This window comes from Mus caroli, unplaced genomic scaffold (assembly GCF_978045245.1).
Source record: "Mus caroli unplaced genomic scaffold, Mus_caroli_1 scaffold_8, whole genome shotgun sequence".
Taxonomy (NCBI): Eukaryota; Metazoa; Chordata; class Mammalia; order Rodentia; family Muridae; genus Mus; species Mus caroli.
The window spans coordinates 128,999,297-129,019,872 of record NW_028227263.1 but is presented as its reverse complement, the minus strand read 5'-3'; the positions used below and the strand labels follow the sequence as shown (position 1 = coordinate 129,019,872).

At 37.7% G+C, this 20,576-nt stretch overlaps 2 pseudogenes; both read right to left on the bottom strand.

The window, feature by feature from the left end:
• The window catches only part of LOC147003497 (sulfotransferase 2A1-like), a 61,941-nt pseudogene that overhangs the window by 25,934 nt on the left and 15,431 nt on the right, over positions 1–20,576 (bottom strand).
• On the bottom strand, positions 7,586–17,536 carry LOC147003498 (histone acetyltransferase KAT6B-like; annotated as a pseudogene).

The following is a 20,576-nucleotide window of genomic DNA, read 5'->3' as shown; positions in this document are numbered from 1 at the left end:
CTTTTGAGACAAGTTAGATAACTAGTGGCTCAAAACTTATAGGAATAAGGAAAAAAGAACTGATTTGACTTAGGTCCTATTGCATGAGATGGAGCTCATATGCTAAACTGTTTGGTGACCAAGGACCTGAGACCAAATAATGTTCTTAAAATGGAAAAAGAAAAAAATACTCTCAAAATGAGTCCTAATGATATTCTGATATATGCATATAACAGTGCCTTCTTTACACATTATTAGTGAAACTTCCTCTTGTAGTAGATGGAGACAAATATAGGATCTTACAGCCATACATTATAGAGAGTGATACATCATAAATGGATATCTCCATCAAATCCCTCTTTCCAGATCTTAGAGAACCCAGAATAAGTATAAGAATGAAAGGGGAGGGGAGGGGGAGAGGGAGAGGGGGAGGAAGAAGAAGAAGAAGAAAAAGAAGAAGAAGAAGAAGAAGAAGAAGAAGAAGAAGAAGAAGAAGAAGAAGAAGAAGAAGAAGAAGAAGCAACAGTCGCAGCAGCAGAAGAAGAAGCTGTAAGACTGTAAAAGAAAGAGAAAATTGAGTGCACCAAGAGATATGAACTCTTGGAGACTGAAGCAGCATGGACAGACCTTGGATGGTTCTTTCCCACATACACCACGTCTATAACATTGCCAAAAATTAAGTGTTTTCATGAGAATCCTGAGGGAGTAAAGAAGTGTGTTTCTGATCCTCATGCTTTCAATAAGATTCTTTTACTTTTTTTGGTTTGACTTGTCTCACTTCAATGTTATAATTTACACTTTATCACACATCATTTGGCTTACACTTACACAGCATTTTTCACCATTGGAGGAATTCAGTCACTGGATGGGACAGTCACTGGATTCTGCTCCAAACTTTGTCTATGTATCACTTCCCATGAGTGTTTTGATCCCCCTTCTAGGAAGGACTGAAGCATCCATACTTTGGTCTTTCTTCTTCTTGTGCTTCATATTGTCTGTGATTTGTGTCTTGGGTATTCAGTACTTCAGGGCTAATATGCAGGTATCAGTGAGGACATGCCGTGTGTGTTCTTTTGTGAGTGGGTTACCTTACTCAGGCAACCAGTTTTCTAAAAGAACTAAAAGAGGGCAACTCTCACAAGAGGCTGGGCTCTCCATCTTCAATCAATGACTAAGAAAGTGCCTTGCAGATTTGCCTACAGCCTGATATTATGGAAGCATTTTCATAATTAAAGTTCTGTCCTCTGAATAGATGCCCATGAACATACAGGAAGCCTACAGAAATCCAAATAGACTGGACCAGAAATGAAATTTTTCCAGTCCCATAATAATCAAAACACCAAATGAACTAAACAATGAAAGAATATTAAAAGCATTAAGGAAAAAGTCAAGTAACTTATAACGGGATGCCTATCAGAATTGCACAAGATTTCTCACCAGAAAATATGAAAGCTAGAAGATCCTGCAGAGATCTCCTACAGACCCTAAGAAAACACAAATCCCAGCACTGGCTACTATACTCAGCAAAATTCTCAATTACTATATATGGATAAAACAAGATATTCTATGACAAGGCCAAATTTACACAAATCTTTCCACAAATCCAGCTATACAAGGAATCATAGATGGAAAACACACACAGAAGGAGGGAAACTTCACCCTAGAAAAAGCCAGAAAGTAATCGTTCAACACTTATCCTTAATATCTTTTAACATCAATGGACTTAATTCCCAATAAATGATATAGACTAATAGACTAAATATGCAAACAGGACCCAGCACTTTGTTGCATACAGAAAACACACCTCAGCGACACAGATAGACACTACCTCAGAATAAAATGTTGGAAACAAATTTCCAAGCAGATTATCCTAAGAAACAAGCTAGAGTAGCCATTCTAATATTGGATAAAACCAAATATCAACCAAAAGTTATCAAAAAAATAAGGAAGGAAACTTCATAATGGTCAAAGGAAAAAAGTCTATCAAGATGAACTCTCAATTCTGAACATCTATGCTCCAAATGGAAGGGCAGCCACATTCATAAAAGAAACTTTGCAAAGCCCAAAACATATATTGCATCCCACACAATGATAGCGGGAGACTTCAACACCCCACTCTCAGCAATGGACAGATCACAAAAACAGGAACTAAACAGAGACACAGTGAAACTAATAGAAGTTATGAACTAAATGGATCTAACAGGTATTTACAGAACATTTCTTCCTAAAGCAAAATAATATGCCTTCATCTCAGGATCTCATGATATCTTCTCTAAAACTGACCATATGTAATTGGTCACAAAACAGGACTCAACAGATACAAGATAGAAAAAATTCCCATGTATCCTATCAGATCACCATGGATTAAGGCTGGAATTCAATACCAAGAAAAAAAAAAAAAAAAAAAAAAAGAAAGGAAAGCACACATACACATGAAAGTTGAACAACACTCTACTCAATGATAACTTGGTCAAGGAAGAAATAAAGAAAGAAATGAAAGAAATTTTAGAATTTAATAAAAATGAAATCACATCATACCTAAATTTATAAGACTCAATGAAAGCAGTCCTAAGAGGAAAACTCCTAGCTCTGAGTGCCTCCAAAAAGAAACTGGAGAAAGTTTACTCTAGATGCTTGACAGCATATCTAAAATCTCTAGAACAAAAAGGAACAAATAAACACAAGAGGAGTAGACAACAGGAAATAATCAAACTCAGGGCTGAAATCAACCAAGTGGAAACAAAAAGAACTATATAAAGAATCAACAAAACCAGGAGCTGATTCTTTGAGAAAATTAACAAGATTAAGATAGGCCTCTAGCCAGACTAATCAGAGGGCAAAGAGACATTATCCAAATTAAGAAGATCAGAAATGAAAAGGGAGATATAACAGAAATTGAGGAAATTTAAAAAAACAAAAAACATCAGATCTTACTAAAAAAAGCTTATATGCAACAAAACTGGAAAATCTAGATGAAATGGACAATTTTCTAGACAGATACCAGATCCCAAAGTTATAACAGGATCAGTTAAACCATGTAAACAGTCCCATAACCCGTAAAGAATTAGAAGCAGTCAATAAAATTCTGCCAGCCAAAAAAAGCCCAGGACCAGAAGGGTTTAGTGGAGAATTCTATCAGACTTTCAAGGAAGACCTAATGCAAGTACTCTTCAAATTATTCCACAACATAGAAAGAGAAGGAACACTAATTCATTCTATGAAGCCACAGGTACACTGTGTATTTTCTCTTGGCGATGGATCTGTTTCTGTCTAATCAGGAACTTGTCACAATTTCCTTTCATAGAGGATTTCATTACAGATTTTTTTCTACTTCTATCATGTTTAAAGTTCCAAATATATTTCAATAAGTGACTGAGTGTATATTACTCTTAACTTCCAAAGATATCATACAAATTCAAGAGGCATTTAACTACAATAAATTACTGTAAATTTTTTGATTCGTTCAAAAATGTTAATGTTCACTAATAAGTGGATGATAACCAAAAAAATAAAAAATAAATAAACCATACAGGTACCAAAGATACAGTTCACAGAACTCAAAGAGGCCAACAAATTGAAGTGCCCAAGTGAGGATGCCTCAGTCCCACTTGGGAGGGGGAAGAAAGCATTCACAACTGGGAAGGGAGGAGAAATCTCAGAGGGAAATGGAATGGGGGAGTGAGGTGGAACAGGGTTTCTGATCTGGTATTGGGTAAAGAGAAAGGACTGAAACTCTGATGGCCAGCAGAAAGAATGGAAACAGGCATCCGCTGAAACTAGGAGATTGGGGGGACCCTGCAGAATACACTGGAGACTTGGGAGTTGAGAGCCTCTTAGGACTCAAAGGGAAGGAACTTAGATGATAATGCCAGTCATTAGTGAGAGGGAACTCATAGAGCCTACCTCCATCAGTAAGACAGAGCATCAAATGAGGGAGAGTGGGCCCATCCCACAGTCATAACTATAACCCATAATTGCTCCCTTATGACAGAATTACCGATGGAAATGGAGAGGAACCTGAGGAAAAGAAGGTCCAGCAACAGACCCAAAGTGGGCTCCAACTCAAGTGGAGTTCCCAAGGCCTGACACTATTATTGAGGCTATTGAGTGCTCACAAAAAGGGGCTTAGCATGACCTCACTCCAGAAGAACCAACAAGCAACTGAAAGAGTAAGATGAAGATATTTGCACCCACCAATGGACAGAAGCAGCTGTCCCCTGTTGTTGAATTAGGGACAGCTGAAAGAAGCTGAGGAGTAGGGCTACCCTTAGGAGGACCAGCAGTCTCAATTAATCTGGGCCCCTGAGATATCTCAAACACTGGACCACAAAGAAAGAAGCATAAACCAGCTGATATAAGGCCCCCAACACTCATACAGTAGAGGACTTCCAGGCTTGTGTTCATTCAGAGATGATGCACTTAACTCTCAAGAGACTGGAGGCCCTAGGGTATTTTCCGGTCAGGTTGCGTGGGCGTGGAGAAACATGCAGTGGATAGGAGGTATGGGATGTTGGAAGTGTAGGATGATGGATGGGAAGGCGGAATAAAATATGGAGTGTAAAAAATAAATTAATTATTTAATTATAAAAAATTAGGAAAATAAAGTAAAAAATGCTAATACTGAGTTGCATATTTTAAAATATATTTTTATTAGCTTAATAAAAATATACAATTCCAAAATTTCAACTGTGACATTTAAAAGAAAATAAAACAGGAGCAAAAATACATAATAAATAAATAAATAAATAAATAAATAAATAAATAAAATAAAGTTCACTTCTTTCAGGTGATAATTTTTATAAAAGTCAAAACAAACAAACCAATCACAGTTCTCAGTAATGTTCCTCAATAATAGGTTCTTGTTCGTAACTGAGTGATAACTGTAAGCTCACCTTTTTCATGTCTTCATAGTATAGTACCAAGAAGTTGTCCCATTCTCTCATGGACAGCCAGCCACAGATATGCTCAAACCATGATCCATATCTGACTGTGTGCAGGGAGAAGTAGAGTGTCAATTACAAAGCACTAACACAGGGTCTGCTTGACTGTCTTCATTTTCTGAAAGCAGCAGCAGAAAGCTTCACTAAGAAAAATCTAAGTAGTCTGTATTTATAGCATTAAACATGATGTTTGAGGTTAATACACAAATAGAGAACTGATGAAATCAAGTTCATTATCAAACTCATTACCACACAAATTTACCATTGATGCCATGAGATATTCTACTGCCAAGGTGCAAGGACAGAGGTGTGTGCTGGGGGAAATCTATCACACCAATACAGCAATCCAGAGGTGATTTCTGTAAGTACCAGCCTCCTGCTGAGGTGTATGAAGTCAACAGAAATATTTGATAACAGAGATGGGAGAACAGTATTTTATATGGTGTTGGAAAGAAAGATTTCCATCAATACAGCAACCTACTGGCAGAAATCTAATAGATGTATGAATCAAAGCTATATGACATCATTAATAATCACATCAACAAAATTAGTAAAGGGGATAAGGCACCATTGTGTGTGTGTGTGTTTTTGTTTGTGTGTGTGTGTCTCTCTCTCTGTGTGTGTGTTTGTGTGTGTGTGTTTGTAAGGGAGAGACCTTGTGTGTGTTTGTAAGGAAGTAGTAAGCACTAAAATTGGCTTCTATATTAAACCTTTTGCTCCAATGTTCAGGGATCCTTTTGGATGTGGATGTGCAATATTATAGAGGCAGAGGTGGTGGATGACTTCACTAAAACAGTGTTTTCTGAGCACTTCACTGCAGTTGGACACATGAACCCAGCAGTTGTGACAGTATGTGCAAGACCTGTGTAAGCTTAAGCCAGACAGAGTCCCTGCATGGAGCAAGAGGTTGGTCATGATGTGCCAAGTATGAGGAACTACTAGTGATTGATAACTTCCTGAAGAAAGTCAGTTTATTTATGAGTGTTTATTCAACTACAGTGAATATTCATACACCCAAAAATGTATAGGCAGAATTAATTGGAATGGATGGTTTTAAAAAGCAATAGGACTGGAGAGATGGCGCAGGATTTTGGAACACTTGCTGCTCCCACAGAAGATGTTGGTTCAGTTCCCAGTACCAACATGGTAACTCACTATCTTCTGTAACTTCAGTTCTAGAAGACAATTTATACTCCTGGCCACTATGAGAAATGCTCTCATTTTGATTTACATACACACATGCAGATAAAAGGCACCTAGACATAAAAAACCTAAATCTTAAAATGATAATATACAAAGTTGGGTGCTTATGGAATTAGAGCAGTATACAGGAGGAATCAGGAAAGGGAATGAAAGTGATAAAAACACAATGTATGGAGTTATCAAACAGTTAAAAGATATATTTAAAGACATTTTATACAATGATCACAGATAAACTGAGTTTACTCAAAGAACATTAATTTTGTAGCCTGTTGGAAGATCAATGAAAAGAATACCTCAATTTAGAACTGTATACATGGGGATTCAGAGAGAATAGTAAGCCCTAGAAAGTTGAAGTTAATGAAGTCATTAATAAAGATTTATTTTATTTTTTAGTTTTGTATATGCCTATGTGATGTTTGTGAGATTGCATGTCTGTGTGGTTATATTTGCAAAGGAGAGAGGAGGATGTCAGTTACTCTGAATCTGGAGTTATAGAAAATCATGACCTACACAGGGGTGTGAGTGTGGGGAACCAGACTCTACTCCTCTAAAAATGCAGCCAGTACTATAGGTCACTGAGCCTTCTCTCCAGCTCTTAATGGTATCACTTTTAAAAGAAAGATATGAGCAACTTTATTGAACAAGTAAAAGTAGAAATTAACACAAATTCAAAATTTTGAATGAAATGAATAGATTTACAAAGGGGAATGAAGGGATTGTTTTATAGCTCAAGGTATAAAAGTGTCTATCATATAAGCCTTATGAGGAGATCTCATTTTCTGTAACCTGAATAAATAGAAGGAAATAATTGACTTCACAAAGTTGCCCTCAAGTCATCACTGATGTTCTGTGACATGTGTGTATCCACACAGACACTATGCACACATACAACCCAGATAATAATAAAGAAAATATCATTAAAGGAAAAAAGAAATAGGAAACTGGATTCAATCTATAAATACCCCAGAAGACAGACTTAATGAGAAATAATGTAGATACCATTGGCATGTGTGTATGCATTTAAACTTTGTCCTAATTGTTAATTGATGATATAGAAGGATAATGTATATTGTGGGCAGCACCATTCCTTACTTAGTGGGTTCATGAGAAGTATAAATGGAGGAAAAATCTAAATGAAGTCCAAAAAGCCATGGCCTATACATTTACTCTCTTCTTGTTCATGACTGTGTAAACAAAGAAAGTAAATAAAAATCAGTGAGAGATCTGCTAAGCCAAATATAAAGGAAGGCATCTCAGAAAAAGAGACTCATTAACAATTCTAAAGGGAAGGAAGTCTGGAAATCAGTATTTCAAGTTCTAAAGAGTTAACCATTTACATGTCAGAGTAGTATATCTAGCATTGCTACTTATCATAACTGATGGAGAAATTAAAAAAGTATTTTTTCCAATTTCCTCCTCCTCCTATTCTGCTCATACAGATTCAGCTTGAACCCCATCTTCCTCTACTTGCTTTTCTTCCACTTGGAGAGCCCTTGCTTCTCTCCTTTTGGCCACACTTGTCTGCACTTTAGAGGCTCAGGATTGTCTTTGCTGCCTTCTTTCAAGTGTTCTGCATCATTATCTACGTCTTTTCTACAAAGCTCAGTGTTTTTGAAGAAATGATTGTCTTTTCCTTCGTCTTCCTCTGTCTGTCTTTTCTTCCCTGGCTGATGTTGGAATGCTTTCCTCAGAACTGGCTTCCTGTCCCCCTCCTCCACTGGGATCCCACAGGTAGGGTCCAGCTGCAGCATTTGTCTCTCCTCATCTGAGTTGTCAAAGGGCTCATTTAGCACTTCTGTCCTCTTGGAAATGGTCTCAGTGGTTACACTGCTGTTGATCCTCCTGCATTTATGACCTCTTTTCTTCTTTACTACAAAAGACCTCTTTCTTTTAATGGAAACTAACTATGGCTTAGTCAACCGTGCAGGAGCTGTCTGAATGCTCTCCTCCTCTTACTCATCTTCTTCCTCTTCCTTGTCATCTTCTATCTCCTCTTCCTCTTCCTCACTGCTCTCTTTGGACAGCTCTAACAACTGTCCTCTCTCCCCGGCCACTGGTCGCCTCTCTGGAGAATGCAGGTATTTACTCTTTTTATTGTACTTTTGCAGATGATTGCCTACTGGTATCTCTAGACAACAGGATCTGTTTCTCTTCTTCTCCCAGAAGCTGGCTTATCCATTAGTCGTTCAGTCTCCTCTTCCACAGAAACCACAGCATTAGAAATTAAAATTGGACTCCATCTTAGATTCTCTGGATCAAGTACATTTGGTCGGGAACAGTTCTTCAGCTTTTCCATGTGGCTCAATATCAACTTTTCCCTTCTAATGATGACAAACCTGCCATCTGTCCATCAATCATATGGAGGTGCTGCATAGTGGTGGCAATGACATGTGGGCACATACCTGTGGCTCTGCTAATGACCTTGATGCTGATGTGCGTCTCGTGGTGGTGGTAGAGGTATTCCAAGATGACACTTTTCTAGTAGGCCAGGTAGGAGAGCCAGCCCAGGTCAGAGAGTGGCTTTTCGGGAGACCCTGCTTGGCCTTCTCTTCAAGAAAGCAAATAGCTGAAATCAACGAGAAAGCGTCTAAATCCTTGCCTTTGGTGCTGGGGCATGATTATTATGCAGGCCACATTATACTTCTGTTGGCAGAGATTTTCCTTGGAGAAGTATCCAACCACATGACAGCCTTTTTCATCATTTTTTGTAAGGACATTAAAAAGGAATGGCTCAACAACATAATACAATGTGGTCCAGGAATTGCTTGGCTAACAAGCAAAGGTTTTGGCAATACATATTACTCATATTCCCATCAACCTCAAATACTGAATGGTCTTTCGTTCAGTAAATCTCATTTGCTGGAGAACAAAACCATCCACACTTCTTTGAGTGTCGTAGCAAAATATTTTCACTCTTCATATATTTAAGACAGAATTTACACAGGTAAAACTTTGGTAATCTTGCATATTCCAGTGGGTAAGGCAAGGAGTACAAGGTTTGGGTTTCATATTTTCTGAACTCTATTACTGAGGGGTAGTGACCACAGTCTTCCACTCCACTTTCACACTCTATTTTCCCCCAAGACAGTCCTGGGCCTGCTTAAAAATTTCCAGATCCTCTTCAGTCGGGATATCCTTGTTTCCCATCAGACTTACATCTGTACTTTCTTTTTTGATGCTTATTTTAATTTCAGTATCAGGTGACCCCATTCCTGTGAATGCACTCATGGATACTTCATCACTGGTTACAGACCTTTTGTCATTCTGGAAAGGGGTGGGTCACAACACTCCATATGGTATCCTCTATCACAGGAATAACAAAAAGAGCATATTATCTGCATTTGTGCCCTGGACTTGACATGTGCTGCATGTCCCGCACTCAATGCACTGCCACCTCAAGGCCTTCACATTTGTGGTTAATTCAGGACAAAACTTCAGACAGGATGGGTATCCACTGTTGCCACAATCAGCACAAGAAACAAGTTCTTCTGGTTTCTTTTCACAATTTGACTCTTTAGTCCTCAAACAGAAGCAACATATTGGAATGGGATCAGCACAGGGTTTCTTAGTTAGGATTTTACTGCTGTGAACAGAAACCATGACTAAGGCAACTCCTATAAGAAGAGCAGTTAATTGGGGCTGTATCACAGGTTCAGAGGTTCAGTCCATTATCATCAAGGCAGGAATATGGAAGTATTTATGTAAGCATGGTGCAGGAAGAAGTGAGAATTCCTCACCTTCAACTCAAAATGGACTTTCAAACTAAAGTTCTCAAAAGAGATAAGGAGGGACACTTCTTATTCATCAAACGTAAAATTTACAAGATGAACTCTAAATTATAAACATCTATGTTCCAAATGTAAGGGCATCCACATTCATTAAAGAAACTTCGCTAAAACTCAAAGCACACATTATACCTTTCACAATAATAGTGGGACACTTCAACACCCCACTCTCATCAAAGGACAGTTCCTGAAAACAGAAACTAAACATATACACAGTGAAATTAACATAAGTTATGAAACAAATGGATTTAACTGCTATCTATACACACTTCATCCAAAAATAAAAGGATATACCTTCTTTTCAACATGTCATGCTACCTTCTCCAAAATTGACCATATAATCAGTCACAAAACAGGCCTAAGCAGATACAAAAAATATAGAATGAATTCCACACACTCTATCAGATCTCCATGGACTAAGGCTGATCTTCAATATCAACATAAATAATAGAAAACTCACATACACATGGAAGCTGAAGAACACTCTATGGGATGATAACTTGGTCAAGGGAGAAATAACGGAAGAAATTAAAGACTATTTAGATTTTAATGAAAATGAAGCCACAACATACCCAAACTTATAGGACACATTGAAAGCAGTCCTACAAGGAAAAGTCATAGCTCTGAGTTTCTCCAAAAAGAAGCTGAAATGAGCATACACTAGCAGCTCAACTGCATACCTAAAAGCTATAGAAATAAAGGAAGCAAAATCACCCAAGAGGAGTGAGTGGAAGGAAATAATCAAACTTATGGCTGAAATCAACCAAGTGGAAACAAAAAGAACTATACAAAGAATTATCCAAATCAAGAGCTGGTTCTTTGAGAAAATCAACAGGATACATAAACCATTAGCTAGACTAATTAATTGGCACAGGGAAAGTATCCTAATTAACAAAATCAGAAATGAAAAGGGAGATATAACAACAGAATCTGAGGCAATCCAAAAAATCCTCAGATCCTACAACAAAAGTCTATACTCAACAAAACTGGAAAACCTGGATGAAATGGACAATTTCCTAGACAGATGCCAGGTACCAAAGTTAAATCAGGTTCAGATTAATGACCTAAACAATCCCATTTCTCCTAAAGAAGTAGAAGCAGTCATTAATAGTCTCCCAAACAAAAACAAAAGCCCAGGACCAGATGGGTTTAGTGCAGAGTTCTATCAGAACTTTAAAGAAGACCTAATTCCAACTCTCCTCAAATTATGCCACAAAATAGAAACAGAAGGTACTCTACCCAGTAAATTCTATAAAGCCAGAATTACTTTGATACCCAAACCAAATAAAGTCCCAACAAAGAAAGAGAACTTTAGACCAATTTCCCTTATGAATATCCATGCAAAATTAATAAAATTCTAGCAAACCGAATCCAAGAAAACATCATAACCATCATCCTTCATGATCAAGTAGGCTTCATCCCAGGGATGCAAGGATGGTTCAATATACAGAAATCTGTCAACATAATCCCCTATATAAAAAAATTAAAAAAAATATGATCATCTAATTGAATGCTCAGAAAACATTTGACAAAGTCTAAAACCCCTTAATGATAAGTCTTGGAAAGATCAGGAATTCAAGGCCCATACCTTAACATACTAAAAGCAATATACAGCAAACCAGTAGCCACAATCAAACTAAATGTTGAGAAACTGTAAGCAATCCCACTAAAATCAGGTATTAAGCAATGCTGCCCACTCTTTCCCTACCTGTTCAATATAGTACTTGAAGTCTATCTAGAGCAATTAGACAACAAATGGAGATCAAAGGAATATAAATGGAAAAGAAGGTGTCAAAATATCACTATTTGTAGATGATATGATAGTATATATAAATGACCCTAAAAATTCCACCAGAGAACTCTTAAACCTGATAAACAACTTCAGTGCAGTAACTGGACATGAAATTAACTCAAACAAATCAGTGGTCTCTCTCTAGACAAAGGATAAACAGGCTGAGAAAAAAATTAGGGAAATAACACCCTTCAAAATAGTCAGAAATAGTATAAAATACCTTGGTGTGATTTTATCTAAAGAAGTGAAAGATCTGTAGGATAAGAACTTCAAGTCTCTGAAGAAAGAAATCAATGAAAATCACAGAAGATGGAATCATTTCCCATGCTCATGGATTGGCACGCTTAATATAGTGAAAATGGCTATCTTGCCAAAAGCAATCTACAGGTTAAATGCAATCCCCATCAAAATTCCAACTCAATTCTTCACCCAGTTAGAAAGGGCAATTTTCAAATTCATCTGGAATAACAAAAATTCTAGGTTAGCCAATACTATTCTCAATAATAAAAAAAACCTCTTGTGGAATCACAATCCCTGACTTCATCTTTACTACAAAGCAACTGTGATTAAAAACTGCATGGTACTGGTACAGTGATAGAGAGGTAGATCAATGGAACAGAATTGAAGTCTCAGAGATGAACCCACACAACTATGGTCACTTGATCTTTGACAAGAGAGCAAAAACATCAAGTGGAAAGGAAACAGCATCTACAAAAAATGGTGTTGGCTCAACTGGTGGTTAGCATGTAGAATAATGCTAATTGACCCATTCTTGTCTCATTGTACAAAGCTTAAGTTTAAGTGGATCAATGAGCTCCACATAAAACCAGAGACACTGAAATTTATAGAGGAGAAATTGGGGATGAGCCTTCAAGATATGGGCACAGGGAAAAGATTCTTGAACAGAACACCAATGGATTGTGCTGTATTATCAAGAATTAACATATTTGGCCTCATAAAATTGCAAAGCTTCTGTAAGGCAGAGGACACTCTCAATAAAGCCAAAAGGCAACCAATAAATTGGGAAAAGATCTGCACCAATCCTAAAGTAGATAGGGGGCTAATATCCAATATATATAAGGAACTCAAGAAGTTTTACTACCTCTCTTTCTACTTTCATATTCCTTTTCTTAGTGTGTGTGTGTGTGTGTGTGTGTGTGTGTGTCTGTGTGTGTCTGTGTGTGTCTGTGTGTGCATGTGTGTGTGTGTGTTTGTTACTGGAATAAAGGAAAGGAGTCATTTTTATTAACATGGGTACCTTATCAATAGCTAATCTACTTAAAAAATAACCTCCCACCATCAGAAGCCACTAACATGATATAGAGGCTGGAAAGAGGACAATCTCATGAGCCCTGCCCCTATCTACTAATAATTGCCTATAAATCCTCAAGAAATGGGTAAGGGGTTTGTGAGCACCTCCTCTCTCCTTGATAGGATATTGAAGGGATCACCTTTTGGAAGTTTTGAGCAGTAATCACAGATAATATGAGTCCAAGAGTGCTGTGGCCAAATCATATCTACAAATCAATGTTCCACATCATTCTATCCCATCTTTAGGTTCTTATATCATACCTTCTTCCGTGATGTTTCCTAAATTTATACTATGGGCTATAGATGTCTCATTTATGGTGAGCACTAAAAGGGTACTTATTCTCAGCACTTTGGCTAGTTTTGAGTTTTGGCTAGTCTGAAATTACCATTGCCTATTACAAGAAGCATTTTTACATCAAGGTGATGGTAGAGATATGTTAGCAGAAAATCATGGTTATTTAGAAGACAAGTTGATGTTCACATCATATATATTTACCAGAATAACAATGACAGCTTCAACACTATGATCTATTCCCTCCAAAATGTGGATATTTAACCATGTTGAATAAACATGATGTGAAATCTTCTCAATGAAAATAAAAAAAAAATGACTGTTTAACCCCAGAACACAATAGCTATTATTAAGCATATGTTGTGAAGATGGTTGAAGTATAGATGACAGTGTCCACAGCTGAGTAAGTGTTAATGACAATCTCCTAATAACATCCTGACTGACACTGTGAGGGCTATTCAGCAGGAAGGCACAGTGCAGCTGACTCCCAGCATTCTTCCTTCATGTCCCATGACAAGCACATAAGGATGTCTGTAGCAATAGTGTCTTACCAACTACTTTTTGATGGGCAGCTGACAACAGTGACAATTGCTCATATTATTTGAATCCTCGGGCATTTTCCAGGCAAAAACTCCTAGGGAGGGATGTCTTCCAACACCAGCAATGGAGCTTTCATTTAACAAGCTATGACTTCTACAGGCAGTTTTTTCTACCTGTATAAGGTATCTTGACTAGTATATTAATGAGCTTCCAAACATGTGAGTTTCCATAAGGCATTTTCATATATTCTTGTTTTGATTAATTATATCCTTCATCTTACCACCCTATCTTTGCATATACCACCCCACTCTTATATTCATTCCTTCACTCTCATATTAAAGTATTTGGGAATGTCTCTTTCTTGTTCTTCTAATGTCTCCTTGCTGATTTCTGTCCTTTATATGCACTTTGATTTAAACACAATAAGAACTTATGTAGGATACTCTTATGACTAACAACAAATACTATTTGTCTATCTGTGCCTAGGTTACCTCATTAAGTATATTTTCCAATTGCATCTACTTTCCAAAGAAACTCAAATGTTATTTTTATACCTGAATGAAATTTCATTCTGTAGTGTACACACATCACAATTTCATTATCTGTTTTTCAGTTGATGGGCACATAGGCTGAACCTGGCTATTTTGGGTAGAGTTGAAATGAGCACAGATGTTCAACTACCTATTAGTAGTATATATCTACGTATGTAGGAATATATACCTAACTACACAATAGCATATACCTAAGGATGTAGTATTATATATCTAAGTATATAGTAGTGTGCACTTAGGTGTGCTTCTAAGTCTGCAGTATTATATACCTAATTGCATGGCAATATATACCTAGATATATAGTAGTATACATCTAAGTAGTATGGGTATGTACTTAATATTGGACAGATGGGTTACATGAAAATATGTTTTTAGCTTTCAGAGTGAACTCCATAGTGATTTCAATAGTGATGGTACAAGTGTGAACTACCACCAGTGTTTCTCTTTCCCCACATTTTCTATTTACTTTTAAAAATAAGTTCTTATAAAATTTTTAAGCATTTTAAGGTTATTATACAGAAACTTCAAACAGAGGAATGGGTACAGAAAATGTGGTACATTTACAGAATGGAGTACTATGCAGTATTAAAGAAATGAATTTATAAAATTCTTAGATAAATGGATGGATCCAGAGGATGTCATCCTAAGTGAGGTATCCCAATCACAAAGGAACACACATGATATGCACTCACTGATAAGTGGATATTACCCATAAGTTTAGAATCCTTCTTAGAAGGTGAACAATATACCCATGGAAGAAGTTACAGAGGCAAAGTTCAGAACAGAGCCTGAAGGAACAACAATCTAGAGACTGCCCCACTTGGGGATACATCCCATAAACAACCACCAAACCCAGACACTGTGTTAGATGCCAACAAGAGCTTGCTGTCAGAAGCATGATGTAGTTGTCTCCTGAGGGGTTTTTCCAGTTCCTGGAAAATACAGAATTGGATGCTCACAATCAGCCATTGGATGGAGCACAAGATCCCTAATGAAGGAACTAGAGAAAGTATCCAAGAATCTTAAGGGGTTTGAAGCCCCATAAGAGGAACATCAATATGAACTAACCAGTACCCCCAGAGCTCCTTGGAACTAAACCCCCAATCAAAGAAAACAAATGGTAGAACTTGTGGCTCTAGATGTTTATTTAGCAGAGGATAGCCTAGTCAATCATCAATGGGAGGAGAAGCAGGCCCATGGTCATGTGAAGGTTCTATGCCCCGGTATAGGGGAATGCCAGGAACTGGAATAGGAGTGGGTGGGTTGGGGAGTAGGGGAGGTTCAAGGGGATAGGGGAGTTTTAGAGGGGAAACTATGAAAGAGATAACATTTTGAAATGTAAATATAGATAATATCCAATAAAAAGAATTGGCATAAAAGAATATTTGAACCTTCACATTAAATATTACAATTTCAACATCACCTCAATTTACTGCCCCTACCAAAAGCAAAACTGTGTTAACAGACTTAGAACTAAAACAATAATTAGCCATGCATTCTCTTTCAACACTTTTTCAAATTACCTGCAACAAATCCTTTCTCATCCCTTTATATTTATGCTTTCTTTTATTTTCCCAAGGCTTCATAAATATTTTGTCTTTTAACAATGTCCATTCTGACTGGAGTAAAATGAGCTCACAAAGTAGATTTTATTTGCATTTCCATGATGGCTAATAATGCTGAATGGTTAAAAAATTGGAGATGAGGAATTTGTTTTTCTTGTTTTGGTAGCACTATTAGGTTCCATGATACAGGTTTTGCTCAGTTTTTTTTTCCTGGATTTTGAATTTTTAAAAATCTTTTAGACTCTAGACAACCACAGACCATGAACATGTAGATTGCACAGGTTTTCATCCATTCTGTAGCCTGCATCTTCACATGACAAATGAGTTATACTGGTTAATGGAATTCTTTTCTTTGAGTAAGGTCCTACTTGTCCATTATTTGCCCTGTTGTCTGAGTGGGATGAGTCCTATTTAGCTAGTACTTACCTGTACCTTTTCCTTTAGCAGTTTCATAGATTTGAGTCTTCTGTTGAGGTTCTTGATCCACTTGATATTGTTGTGTGTCTGTCAGGCTGTGTCTGTTGGTCTGACTATGTGTGTCACTGTTTATATGTTTGAGGGATGAGGGATTATATGCCCCAGTACAGGGGAATGCCAGGGCCAGGAAAGCAGGAGTGGGTGGGTTGGGGAGCAGGAAGGGGTAGGGTATAAGGGACTTTCAGAGAAATGTAGGAAATGGGATAGCATTTGAAATGTAAATGAAGAAAATATCTAATAAAAAATAAAATGAAAAGGAAGAAATAAACTCACTCTTCTACATAGAGCAATCCAGTTACCAAAGCACCATTTACTTGAGAACTTGTCTTTCTTAAATGTATTTTTTTTATTTTGCCATACATAAAGAGCCATCAGTTGTATTAACATATTGTCTTCTTTTTCTACTCCATTAATCTCTATGCCTGTTTTTGTAACAGTCCAATGCTGTCTTTAATTAATATCTCTGTAGTATAACTTGAAATAAGGTACTGTTTTTTCCAAAATCAGTTTGATTATGTGAGTGATTGTTTTTATTTGCTTTCATATGAATATATTACTGAATTTGTTTTTTGGAAATTTCATACATGTATAAATTACATTCTAATTATTGATAGCATTCACGCTCTCCAATCTCACTCTCTCTTTATTAACCTCCATTCCCTATAGTTCTTTTTTAAAACACTCATATCTCTTTATTCATGACCCATTAGTATGACCATGAATAGGATTTTCTGTGAAACTGTGGAGTTGAACTACCCATTGAAACCTAGTAGGAACCTCAGTTGGTATACAACTGAAGACAGTGGCTTCCTATGACCCAGAATCCCTCAGTATCTGGCACTTCAGCAGGGATTAGTGATGTTCCATGAGTCTCCTCCCCAACCTATGACTAATTATTGATGAATGCCAGTCTTGTGCAGACCCATTGCAAGCAGCTTCAGATGATATTACTTGCTGCATTTACTCTGACATGCTCACAAGCCAGCATTTTATAACACTTCTCTCTTTACCTTCAGCTCCTACATTAATTCCAACATCTCCTCTGCAATAATCTCTGAGCATGAGAGGTGGTTGTATAATGTACCATGTAGGAATGAACATCTTACCATTCTGTATGAATTCAAGTTTTTTTTTTTTTTTATTCTGTGGATAATGACATTGAAATTTTGACTGGGATTGTGTTGGATCTGTACATTGTTTTTGGAGGAATGACAATTTTTTGTAACACTAAGTCTCCTAGCCTTAGAGAAGGAGACTACTTTCCACTGCCTAGTGTCTGCCTCACCATGTTAAAACTTATGTCACCTCTTTCTTGTATTAATTTGTTTTCTACTGCTGTGACAAAACACAATGAACAGGGCAACCTATAGAAGGAATACTTGTTTGGGGCTTATGGATCTAGAGAGACAAGGGTATATCATCATTACTATGGTTAGAAGTATGACACCATCCAAGTAGACAGAGTATTGGAGCAGCAATTTACATCTCACATGTGAATCCATAAGCCGGAGGGAGAGAGATCACTCAAAACGGTGCCAGTTTTGAAACTTTAAATCTCACCTCCAGTGACATATTTCCTCAAGCAAGTTCACAGCTCATAATCCTCACAAAATATTCACCACTTTGGCATTACATATTCAAATGCCTGAAATATAGAGGGGACATCTCTTTCAAGCAAGCAAACTGTGATATATTTATTCTGGAATATTTCCTTTTGTCTTTCTTTTTATTAGATATTTTCTTTACTTACCTTTCAAAAGTCATCACCTTTCCTGGTAACCTCCCCCTCCCCGGAAATCCCCTTATACCATCCCCTCTCACACTGGTTTATAAAGTTGTTCTCCCACACACCCACCCCTACCTCCCCACAGTGCCATTGAACACTAGGGCATTGAGCCTTCACTGGACAAAGGGCCTCTCCTCCCACTAATGCCCAACAAGGGCATCCTCTGCTGCATATGTGGCTGGAGCTATGAGTCCCTCCATGTGTACACTTTGGTTGATGGTTTAGGCCCTGGGAGCTCTGGGGATCTGGTTGGTAGATATTGTTGTTCTTCCTGTGGAATATTAAACCCCTTTAGCTACTTCATTCTTTGATCTAACTACTCCATTGGGAACCCAGTGTTCCTTCCAATGGTTGGCTGCAAGCATCTGCCTCTGTATTTGTCAGGCATGGCAGAGCCTCTCAGGAGATAGATATAGCAGGCTGAAGTCTAAGTGGATCAAAGAACTCCACATAAAACCAGAGACACTGAAACTTACAGAGGAGGAAGTGGTGGAGAGCCTCGAAGATATGGGCACAGGGGAAAGATTCCTGAACAGAACACCAATCGCTTGTCAAGAATAGAGAATTGGGACCTCATAAAATGCAAAGGACACTGAAAATAAGACCAAAACAACCAAGAGAGAGGAAAAGATCTTTATCAATCCTAAAGGGGAAACGGGACTAATATCCAATAAATATAAAGAATACAAGAAGTTGGACTCCAGAAAACTATGCAACCTCATTTAAAAATGGTGTACAAAGCTAAACAAAGAATTCTCAACTGAGGAGTACTAAATGGCTGAGAAACAACTGAAAAATGTTCAATGTCTTTAATAATCAGGGAAATATATACGAGTCAAAACAACCCCATGATTCCACCTCACACCAGTCAGAATAGCTATGATCAAAAACTCAGGTGGTGGCAGATGCTGGAGATGATGTGGAGAAAGAGGAACACTCCTCCATTGCTGGTGGGATTACAAGCTGGTATAACCACTTTGGAAATCAGTTTGGCAGTTCCTCAGAAAATTGGACTTAGTACTACCCGAAGATCCTGCAATACCACTCCTGAGCATATATCCAGAAGATGCTCCAACATGTAGTAAGGACACATGCTCCACTATGTTCATAGCAGCCTTGTTTATAATAGCCAGAAGCTGAAAAGACCCTAGATGGCCTTCAACAGAGGAATGGATACAGAAAATATGGCACAGTCACAGAATGGAGTGCTATGCAGCTATTAAAAACAACGACTTCATGAAATTTCTAGACAAATGGATCGATCAGGAGGATATCATGTAACCCAATCACAAAAGAACACACATGATATGCACTCACTGGTAAGTGGATATTAGCCCAGAATCTCAGAATCCTTTTTTGAAAGTGGAACCAATTACCCATTAAAGGAGTTACAGAAACAAAGTTCATAGTATAGCCTGAAGAAATGACCATCCAGAGACTCTCCAACACGGGGATCCATCCCATAAACAACCACCAAACCCAGACATGAGGCAGATACAAACAAGAGCTGGCTGACAGGAGCCTGATATAGCTGTCTCTTGTGAGGCTCTGTTAGAGCCTGGCAAATACTGAAGTGGATGCTCATAATCATCCATTCGATGGAGCACAAAGTCCACAATACAGGAGCTAGAGAAAGTACCCAAGGAGCTGAAGGGGTGAAGCCCCATCGAAGCAACATCAATATTAACTAACCAGTACCCCCAGAGCTCCTTGGAACTAAACCCCCAATCAAAGAAAACACATTATGGAACTTGTGTCTCTAGATGTATGTGTAGCACAGGATGGCCTAGTCAGTCATCAATGGGAGGAGAGACCCTTGGTCCTGTGAAGACTCTATGCCCCAGTATAGGGGAATTTCAGCACCAGGAATGAGAGTTTGTGGGATATCTTGTAGGCAGGGTGAAGGGATAGGGGATTTTCAGAGGGGAAACTAGGAAACATTGGAAATTTAAATAAAGAACACATATCATAAAAAAATAAAAAATAACATCACTGCTAGTCTTTTTTTAAATGAACAAGATATTGTTCATACTGTGGTGCAAACCCACAATAAGAACAATTTTTGGACATTGGAGGTCTTTGTAATAAGGCTGTACTTCAATGTTCCTCACATAACAAAAGGTTATACCTCCATATTAGCTAAGCTAAGAGTTGAAAATTCAGTTGTGCTAAGGAATGAATTGTAGACATGATTTTTCGATACAGATTTCCTGCTATGGTCAAAGCTATTTGACTTGAGTGATTGTCTTCATTCTTAGCCCACAAGGAGCAGGTTACACTCATTTAAGTAATGGTGTGTGTATTAAGATGGTCTATCGATGAAGTCATTCATGAACGGTTTCAATGTAGAATGGT